General features: G+C 44.2%; 1 protein-coding gene across 5 annotated transcripts in view; it reads left to right on the top strand.

Moving 5' to 3' along the window:
- Positions 1-2,033: 2,033 nt before the first annotated feature.
- The window catches only part of KIAA0232 (KIAA0232 ortholog), a 64,584-nt gene continuing 57,120 nt past the window's right edge, over positions 2,034-9,497 (top strand). For 3 of the 5 annotated variants that reach the window (XM_062492654.1, XM_062492656.1, XM_062492653.1), the window contains exon 1: positions 2,035-2,138. The gene's annotated coding sequence lies outside the window, so the exon portion shown is untranslated. Of the gene's footprint in view, positions 2,139-9,497 lie in introns of all 5 variants that reach the window. The other 2 variants (XM_062492652.1, XM_062492658.1) reach the window with 2 other exon arrangements.

The following is a 9,497-nucleotide window of genomic DNA, read 5'->3' as shown; positions in this document are numbered from 1 at the left end:
GAAAATAATGTTTAGAAAGGGTGAAATAGAATAAGTGGATTTGTATTGAAGATATACATTACTAACACGCCAAGGATATGTGCAGAAGACTGTATGGAGCTTGATTTAAATTGGTGACAATTGTTACTACAGACGAATCCAAGGTGCCCCATATTTTAGTATATCTTATTGTACCTTGAAAAGGGGAACTCAAATTCTGAGCTCCTGAACAAAAAGAGATTTGATTGTGATTGGCGCGAGTGTTGCTACAGTGGTGGTGAAATGCCTCTGATAAACCGGGGAATGACTCAGCAGAAAACAGTCAGCAGGATTTTTCCCCCAAAGCACTTCAGTTTCAGCTATTCATAACAAGAAAATAACACGAACAGTAATTACATAGTTCAGAGAACAATCCTGTCCTTTTATAATACAGTTTAAAGCACTACTTTCTCTTTAGATTTCTCCCAAAATACTCCTGCAAGGTTGGGAGAAAGTAACTGATTAACTGCACGTTCATACGACATCAATTAGTGCCTCAGAGGCATTTAAGAGAATGCTGGTAGTTCATGTAGCTACACAATCCTTCATACTTAACTTTTGGCTAGCCTAACTCAGATTTATGACTAAATTAGGTGCTAAGGATGCTCAAAATTGGCAAACACTAGCTAAAACAAAAATAAGGTTGCTCTGATTCAGAAATGAGTATACAGGCTGGGAGGCAGTGTTTGCATTCATGTTTATTATGAGATGCATTTTTTTATATACAGACTTGACTTGTTGAAAGGCCTAAATGGGACTACATCCGGTACTGGGGGATCATGTTTTCAAAACCAATCTTGTTTCCAGTGACTAAAGATGTTGAGCACAAAAGAAGCAGTGTGAGCCAACATGGATGACATACTGCATTTTGGAACTCTAGGAGCCACACGTTGAGCAGTGAACAAAAGGAAGAAAACCTCAGGATTACACAGACAGAAGACTTACTTTGACATCTTACTTAATATTGACTTTCCTTAGGCCTGTATGCGTTCATGTATTTGAGAAATGTGGGGTGGTAGTGTACACCTGAAAAGGGCATCATTATTTTCCCAATTAAGCAGCTTAATGAATACTTTGGCGTGTCGTGTCATGTCATATTTTCAGCCTTACAGTGGCCCATTTCCAGCCATCTACTATGCTAAAAATGTTGCCCTTTCATTACTCCACGGTTGTGTAAACAGTTGCGATTAAACTGGCATTTAATCAATTGGAATAGAATCTCCGTGGCTCCCGAGGAGCTCACCTACTAAACCCGACTTTCAATGGCAACAATCTTCTAAAAGACTACTTCCCTTCCAGACGGGCTTTCATTGCGCAGAAAAATAAACTTTTATTTGCTAACCTTGCCCTCGGAGTCGTTCAGGATTTCAAAAGGACCTCCCGTGACAAACACCGCTGCGCTCCATCATTATCCCCCGCTCCCTCCCTCGCATTCCTGCGCCGGCCCTGCCTGGGTGTTCCCCTCCCGGCGGCACAGCCCTCCCGAGCGGCTCTCCCGGCGGCCCCGCGGCTCCCGCGCGGTGACTCCCGAGCGCCTCGCCCGCCACTTCCCTCCGCAGGCGCCCGGCGGACAGCGCGGCGCTCCCCGGCGGGCGGGAGGCTGTACAACCAGGGCAAAGGACACTTCCCCTCCTCCTCCTCCTCCCGCCCTTCCTGCGCCGCGACCCCGACATGAAGGAGGCTGGCCGGCGCCCGGGCCCTACGGACGGCGACAGAGATAGGGACAGGGATGGGTACGGGACGGAGCGGAGCGGTCCCGCGGTCCCCCGCATCCCGCCCACCGGCACGACGCTCGCGAGCCCCTTTCCACCCGCGGATCTGGGATCGGGCACCGGGCCGCCCTCTGGGCGGAGGGATACGGGGCGGAGCCGGCGGCGCGGTCCGCCGGGGCGCTGAGTCCCGTTGCCGGGTGACGGAGCTGCCGGCCCGGCCCCCTCCCTCCCTCCTTCCCTCCCCGTGGCGCTGGAACCGCCGCCGCCGCCGGTTTACGTAACGCCTCCCGGGGCAGGTCCCGGCTCCGTCCCGCCCGCCTCACTCGGGGACGGCAGCAGCGGGACGGAGTCCGCCGCCTCCTCCGGCTGCCAGAGGCCCCAGGGCCCCGCTCTGCGCCACCACGGCAGGTAAATGCCCGCCGCGGGCCCGGGGAGCAGAGGGAGGGGCAGGGCTGAAGGGAGGGAGGGAGAGTGGCAGCCGCCCTGCCCGTGGAACGGGAGGACGGAGCCGGGAGGCGGCGGCGGGCGCCCTTGCCCTTCCCCTCCCCCGCTTCCTTCCCGCCGCTGCGTTGGGACAGGCGGGCTGGATTCCCGGGAGCGCCGGGCCGGCGGCTCGGGACCCGGCCGGGAAGGCCCGCGCATCCCTGCCCTCTCCGCTAACAGCCCGGGAAGAGGAGGAGTTCAGGGCCGGGCCTGCTCCCTCCGGGAGGACGGTTTCCCGGGACGGCGCGTCCCGCTCCTGGGCTGCGCCCGGCGCAACGCGGCGGGAGCGTGCCGGGGGGCGCGGGAGGAAGGGGCCGGGGAGGGGGTGACAGGAGCGCCGGGGGCCGGGCGGGGGGCGGCTGCCGGCCGGCGGCGGGCAGGGCTCGGGGGCGGGGCCGGGGGCCCGGCCGGGGTGCCCCGGTCAGAGCGCTGCCCGGGAGGGGAGCCGAGCCTTCCCCTGGCTGCCGCCGGCTCCGCGCCCTTCCATCCCGGCGGGACCCGGCGCCAGGTGAGTGGTCTTGCGCCGCTGCCGGGAGGGAGGCGGCAGCCTGGTGCGGGAGCCGCGGCTCGGTGCCCTCAGGCCAGGTCACGCCCGGGAGCAGAGGAGGGGAAGGCGGCACCCAGCACCCACCCGCCGCGGGTGCCGGCCCGCGCTGGTGTCACCCGGCGCCGGCAGACGGGAAAGCGGAGGATGCGGCGGTTCGGGTTGGAGTAGGGAGATCCCGATCCGGGCAGCGGCTCGCCTGACCCCGAGGTTGAGGTGACGGGGATGTGCGGCTGCCGGGCCCGGCCGGTGCTCACGCCGTGACCTTTTATCCTGTGCGGGCGTTCAGAGCGCAGCAACGGCCGCGCACCGGGGAGGGTGAGCTGGGGACGGGCTGGGGCCGATGGAAACCGCCCCGGCTGAGCCGCGGTGTTACAGCGCTGCCCCGGGGGCCGATCTGGCGGGGCTCGCTCCCCTCGTTTCGGTGTGGTTTTTTTTTTTTTTTTTTTTTTTTTTTCCTTCCAGCAGCATTGTCCTTTAGGGCCTATTGAAGGCGTAAGGCGGATAGGAAGGCTAGCGCTGCTGCTGTTTGAGGAGGCGGAGCTGGGCTGATGGGAGACTGACGGGAGCCACATCCTATGGGCGCTGGGAGCCGGGCGCCGCTGGGGCGGGACCGCCGGCCGCGGCCTCTCGCGGGCGATGGGCGGGGTGGGGGACAAGGTTTGGCGAAGGTTATAGCTGAATGCAGAAGTGACACAAACTGACACTTCGCTCCGGCGAGCTCGTTTCCATCTTCTCCTCGTGTCTTCTCGATTAAAAGTATACACGTATTGAGTCGTGTTATGAAACTTTGAGAAAAGGGAAAGTGCGGTGCTCTTTTTCTGTCTTGTCTTTGTTTTAATTACTCATTGCAGTACCTGATACTGATCTGAAGGGTAAAAATTGTATGATTTGCTTGTCCTTTCTTTCAAATAAAACGCATTCTTGTATTCTGATGTTTTCTATATATAAGTGATTTGAGCTATAATTTATAGGCCTCTGTGGTATGTGTAGTTGCTTTTCCTCATTCAAACCCTTTTAAATGTTTACGGTTTCTGTTGTACACCATTTGTTTCATCCGTGTTCCTGGAATTAAGTGGGAACTGCCGATCAACTTTGGTTTCTTAGCTGTCTAAAGTGAACTCGTGATGATTCAGTGGATAATTGTGTAAAAGTACTTCACTGCAGTGCTTAAACCCTAGGTATTGCAAGCTCCTCACAATCCATGGGAGTCTGCTTGGCATTTTTCTTTATTGTTTAAGACAAAAATATGCCTTATAAAAGTAAATTACATGGAACTTGATTGTTACTTGACATGTAACTGTACAGATTTTATTTTGTATACTAATCCTCCATCTGCTGTTTCTTGTTAGTATGGTTATTCTAAAATGGTAGTGTACAATCATTCTCTTCCAGTCAATAAAGCATATGATATAGGTATCAAAATCTTCTCTTTTCATCACTGAGATATAAGAGGGAGTGTAGCTGGCTTGAATAAAATGAGTAATATGTTATATGTTCATAATGTTACTTATTTTCAAAGACTTGACACTTATAGGGGAAATCCTTAGACAGGCCATTAAAAGCCTCAGCAGTATATTCCTGCCGTATTCTGCTTGACAGATATTAACACATGTACAGTGACAGAACTTTAGCAATCTTTTTGGGGCACCATTGGGATTAAGATTCTTTGAGTCCTTAGATTCTGCAAATTTGGATTGGGTATATGACCCTCCAGCTTTTCTGCTCGTGAGCAGTGGAACTGGAAGGAAGGTAGGGGTCAAAGAGATAGATCTCTATGTGACCCAAGAAGAAAAAATGGAGGCCTTGAACTTATCTTACCTTACTACGCCTGTTTCATAGGCATATTTCAGCATTCACCACTGCTTTTGTTGTTGCCATTTGTTATTATTCCAAGTAAGAGAAATTTCATAAGGTTAAAATGATGTCAGCAGTTTCCTTTGCTCATTTGCTGTGCATTTTAGCAGGAATAGGGATGGAGGAAGATCTAGATACTGCTCAAAACTTCATTATGTGTCTGTCTTAAGCATCTTGTTCTAGGCAAATAGGGGGAATGAAGCAACCAAGAGGTTTCACAGGTGAATTTTCTTGAGGGATTTTAGGCAGAGTATTGTAGAGTCAGACACTTTATATACTTAGCTAGAACCCTAGCAAAATCATGTCTCAGTTTGCTTCTTCTTTAAGCTAATAACTAAAAGTAACAATTTAGTCCTGTAATAGGATAGGCAACAATGTCTGGTAAAGCAGAATGTAGTGAAGGTAAGACTTAGAACTCCTGTAGAGTTGGAGAGGTAGCAGGAAATATTCCCATTATCTACATTGCTAATGGAGCTTGAAATAGAAATGATCTTGTAGAAGTTATTTAATATGTTCTATTTATTGGTGTATTCTGGTTTTAGGATGTTCTTCTATCTCATGGAACAGAGATTGGTATCCTTCATTTTTGTCCAAGAAAAGTGACAGGCTGGTTGGAGCATTTGTAAATACAATTGCATAAATGAGTTGTGTTGTCCATCTCCATAGTCCTACTACAAGATTTTTTTCCAATAAAGTCAATCATATGATTCAAAATAACAATGTTCCCATTAGTATTTGTGTGCTTAGTTACATTTCAGTACACAGATAAAAGGAGGATTATCTGATTGGAAGCAAAATTATGTTTTTTTATTAATTTGGAAATAATTTACCAGATTTTTCTAGTCAACTGCAAGACTGTCTGAACATTTTAGTAGAAAAAGATCTAGATGAGCTAGTTATAATATTTTTACTAAAAAGCATCTTGCTCTACTTTCCTGAAAGTTGGTTGGGTACATTTTCAATGGATGTTAAGAGTTTGAATGTGTATTTTATTGGCCCACAGAGATGGTAGGGGGTGGGGTTGAGTAGCTTAAACATTCAGTACAAAGATTATTCTTTCACAGACGTCTTACTAGCAGCTGCTTCTGTAGTTCTATTGGAAGCTACTGAGTATTTTAAATTTTTAATCATCCCCTTCCTTTATAATTTCATGTGCAGGATGTTTGGATCTACTTGTATAATACTATACATTATTTGTTTTGTTTCTGCATTTAAATTCTGTTAATAACTTTGATACCAAACAGGACATACGGAACCTGTCTTTCCAAGAGATTTATTTCTGATGCAGTAGTGTGGAAATTTAAATAATGAAGTATTTAAATTCATTTCTAACTCTTGTGATATTGAGTGTAATAGTTTAATTATATTAGTGTGGAAATTTAAATTATTATGTATTTAAATTAGGGTGGATTTTTTTTTGGTTCTGATATTACATGTAGTAGTTTAATTATATCCTGCTAAGTCGGGGCTCAGGCTTGCTGTAGTGATTTTCGTTTTAAATATAATTTGGAGAATGTTTAAATTTCTGGGTTTTGCTGTATTGAGGAAGAAATTTCAAATATGCCATCCATGCTAATATTATTTGTGTCTGTAACTTTCTAGGTTTTATTCTAGAAAGGATTGTATGTGAAAAATTATAATCTGTGCAGAAAAGTTTGTTAATAAATAAATTGTAACAGGGGTGAAATCTGAATAATATTGTGGGGTTTTTACAGCTTTTCATTATCTTCCTCTGTTAAATAAGTTACTATTAAATTTACCAAAGGAACAGAGTCTGCTGGATAGAGTGCTGGGCTAGCATTGAGAAAAGAGACCTACATGAAGTTTTCTATCAGCTGTATCCCTGAGTGAATTCAAGTAAAATTTCGTTTTCATGTGCTTGTGTTTAAGGTGCTGTGTGGAAAGCAGTAGCTGTTATCCCTTTTGTTGGTTGTTAAATTGTGTGTTTGTTTTTATGGTTTGGACTATGGATGGACTAGCTTGGTTGTAGAAGAATTCTGAAGGGAGACATGGTTGCATTGCTGATGAGATTTTGGATATATAGACTGTGGAAGACAGTACAGAGAGAGAGAGAGAGAGAGAGAGAGAGAGAGAGAGAGAGAGAACGAGATAAGGGAGTAAGAGACTGGGGGTAGCCGAAGGCCAGGAAAAATAGAGCAGCATGTCATAAGATGGTACAGCTTTAACATCAGAGCAGCAGAGCAGAGCTGCAAGATCTGTATCTTCTGCAGGGTTATTCCAGGTAGTGTTAGTGTAGAGATAATAAACAAATGGGAAAGCATGCTAAAACATACACAGATTGATTCAAAAAGTTATTTTGTTAATTTAGCATGTGTCATATGTACTTTTTAAGAAAACAAAGTGTTTTATTAGCCTAAAGGAAGAGCTCTGCTTGAGGAATCACTAATGAAGACATCAGTAATGCATATTGCTGCCTCTGGATGAGTAGTTAATTCTCACTAGATCCTTGTAACACTGTAATGTGTTATTATGAACTTGAAACAAATTTGAAGACTGTGGCTGAGTGGATGTGAAACTTTAAAACATTGCATTGTATTTAGGACACTGGAATATCCTGAAAGAAATGGAGCCAGCTTCCAGTTATTTGTTTGGTTCATATCTTTCTTTTTAAAAGTGCAGGAAAATATTTTATTGTTTCATGGTATTTGATGCTGCTCTCTGAAGATTTTGAACTAATTACTGTTACTAATTAGCTAAAGACTGCTGTTCAGTGAATTCTGCTTCCGGTTCTGTTTTCTGGGGTAGAAGTTCACTCTGCTGTGTATTCAACTCTTGCAATTGACAGTGAAACTGAATTACCTTTAGTAATTTTTGTTTTATTGGTGTTTTTATAGCAGTTTTGATGAAAGTCATGTTGAACTGTGTGAGGTGTCACAAAAGTTTGAAAATGTCTCTGTAGGTTCAGATATTAGTTTATCACATGGAGATGATTTTTTCACCAGTCTCTCTGAACCGAATATCTTACTGACTTCAGAGAAACCTCAGAGTTCCAGTTTTTAGTAACTTTCTTCTTGAATTGTGAAAAAATGCCTTGGTTAACAGTGCAGTAACTTCCTTGAAGAGAATGTAATGCTGACCTCCTGTTTTTGTAAGAGGTTTTCTGGTTGCATTTTAGTAGAATGACCTTTTCAGCTGTCATTTGAAGTATCAAGCAGAAAATGTATTATTTTAAGGGCAATATTAAACTGTCCTACCTATTCAGTTAGGTTCTTTTTTTTCTCTTTTTTAATATGCAGTGTTTTTAAACAACAGACTTAATTATAAAAGTGGAGATATGGCAACAAATATCACCACTGTTTTTATGGAGAAAGACAGTCTGGCAGCCTTACAACATAAACTGAACAATAAATGCCTATGCAAATTCATTCAAATGGTAAAATCTAAATTATTTCATAAATAATGAGTAAATAATAATCAGTAATAAATATTATTGACTTGCTATTTTCTTCAAAATTGCAGAGTATCCTAATTTGGATCTCAATTTCATAAATATATAAAAGTTCATTTACTAACATTTTGGAATAAAAATCAGAGGTGGTAGAGGGGTAGGGGAAGAGTATCTGAAACAATTTCCTTTGTAGCCCTACCATATTTTATGTGCTGTAAAGTCAGTATCTTCTCTGCTGGTTAAGTTGTAGAGCTTGCAAATTCAACTTGTCAGAACTCTTTGTGTTTACTGAGCCTCCTGTGGCTGACACATCTTGTAAGTTTTTACACTCTTATTAATGAAAACGTTGTCTGTGTATGACTTCCAACTTAATTTATAGTAAGTTTTTAAAATTAAAATAACTGTTGGAAAGGTTATGTACTTAGGTGAAGTTATATTTCTTTTTAAACTCTTTATGAGGCTATTTAAAGCTTTTAAACAAGACAGTAATTGACTCCCTGCACTGTGGACCAAGTATAGAGAACATCAGTAGTAAGTATTCAGAAAAGACCTTCATACAAATTAAAGAAGCTAATAAACCAAAGTAAAATATATAGTGTGGTCTTTAACTAATTAGCTGTTTATATACATCTGGATTATTAACCTTGGAAGTATAAATAGCAGGACAAATATCATAGTCTTTAAATGGACACTGGTGGTTGGATCTTTGGCATTCATAATTCATTCTCCTTTCCCTTGCCCAACTGAAAGATGCAGTGTGTGCCTAAGAGTAAATTGTATATTAATTGAAATAAATCTTGTATGGTTGTACTACAAGAGTGGCCACTGTATTCCGGCAAATATGAAGAGCACTGAATATTTTATTGGGCTGGTCCCACTGGTGTCCTGAGGGATGATTCCACCTGATAGCTGCCTGTGCCTTGGAGGATTCTGCAACACGTGTTGGGTGCCTGTGTCTGCTCACTGAGGTGTTCAGAACTGGGGGCATGTCTGTTTTAATGCACACATGTGTAACTTGTTGCACGGGTCTCCAAGCATTAGCATCCCACTTGGGAATGGAGTTCACACACAGACGTTGGTAGCAGATAGTTTGAAGTGCTCTAAAAGTTGAGTAAATACAGGGCAACAGGAGGGCAAGAAAGAAAATGATCAAATAGTCAAGAGCGTATATCTAGTCTTTCCATTACTTGACTGCATCCTGATTGTGTTTTTAAGTGCTGCATATATTCTAGGTGATACTAAGGCTAGTAAATATAGTGAGACACAAGTAGTAGAAAGCTTACATAGTTTACCTGCCAAAAATCCTGAAGATAAATGTCTTGGTGAACTCAAAATATGTGCATCTCTGTGATTGCAGTTCTGTTTGGTTTTGTTGTCTGTTAAGTCCATTTATGTTTCCCTAAATCGGAAGAAGTGTTATTGAAGTATGATGATGGTAATCAATGATGTGTGGTCTGTTGCTTGTGTACATAGT

The sequence above is a fragment of the Cinclus cinclus genome, chromosome 5 (assembly GCF_963662255.1).
Source record: "Cinclus cinclus chromosome 5, bCinCin1.1, whole genome shotgun sequence".
NCBI lineage: Eukaryota > Metazoa > Chordata > Aves > Passeriformes > Cinclidae > Cinclus > Cinclus cinclus.
The sequence above is the reverse complement of the archived record's forward strand: the minus strand, read 5'-3'. Positions and strand labels throughout refer to the sequence as shown.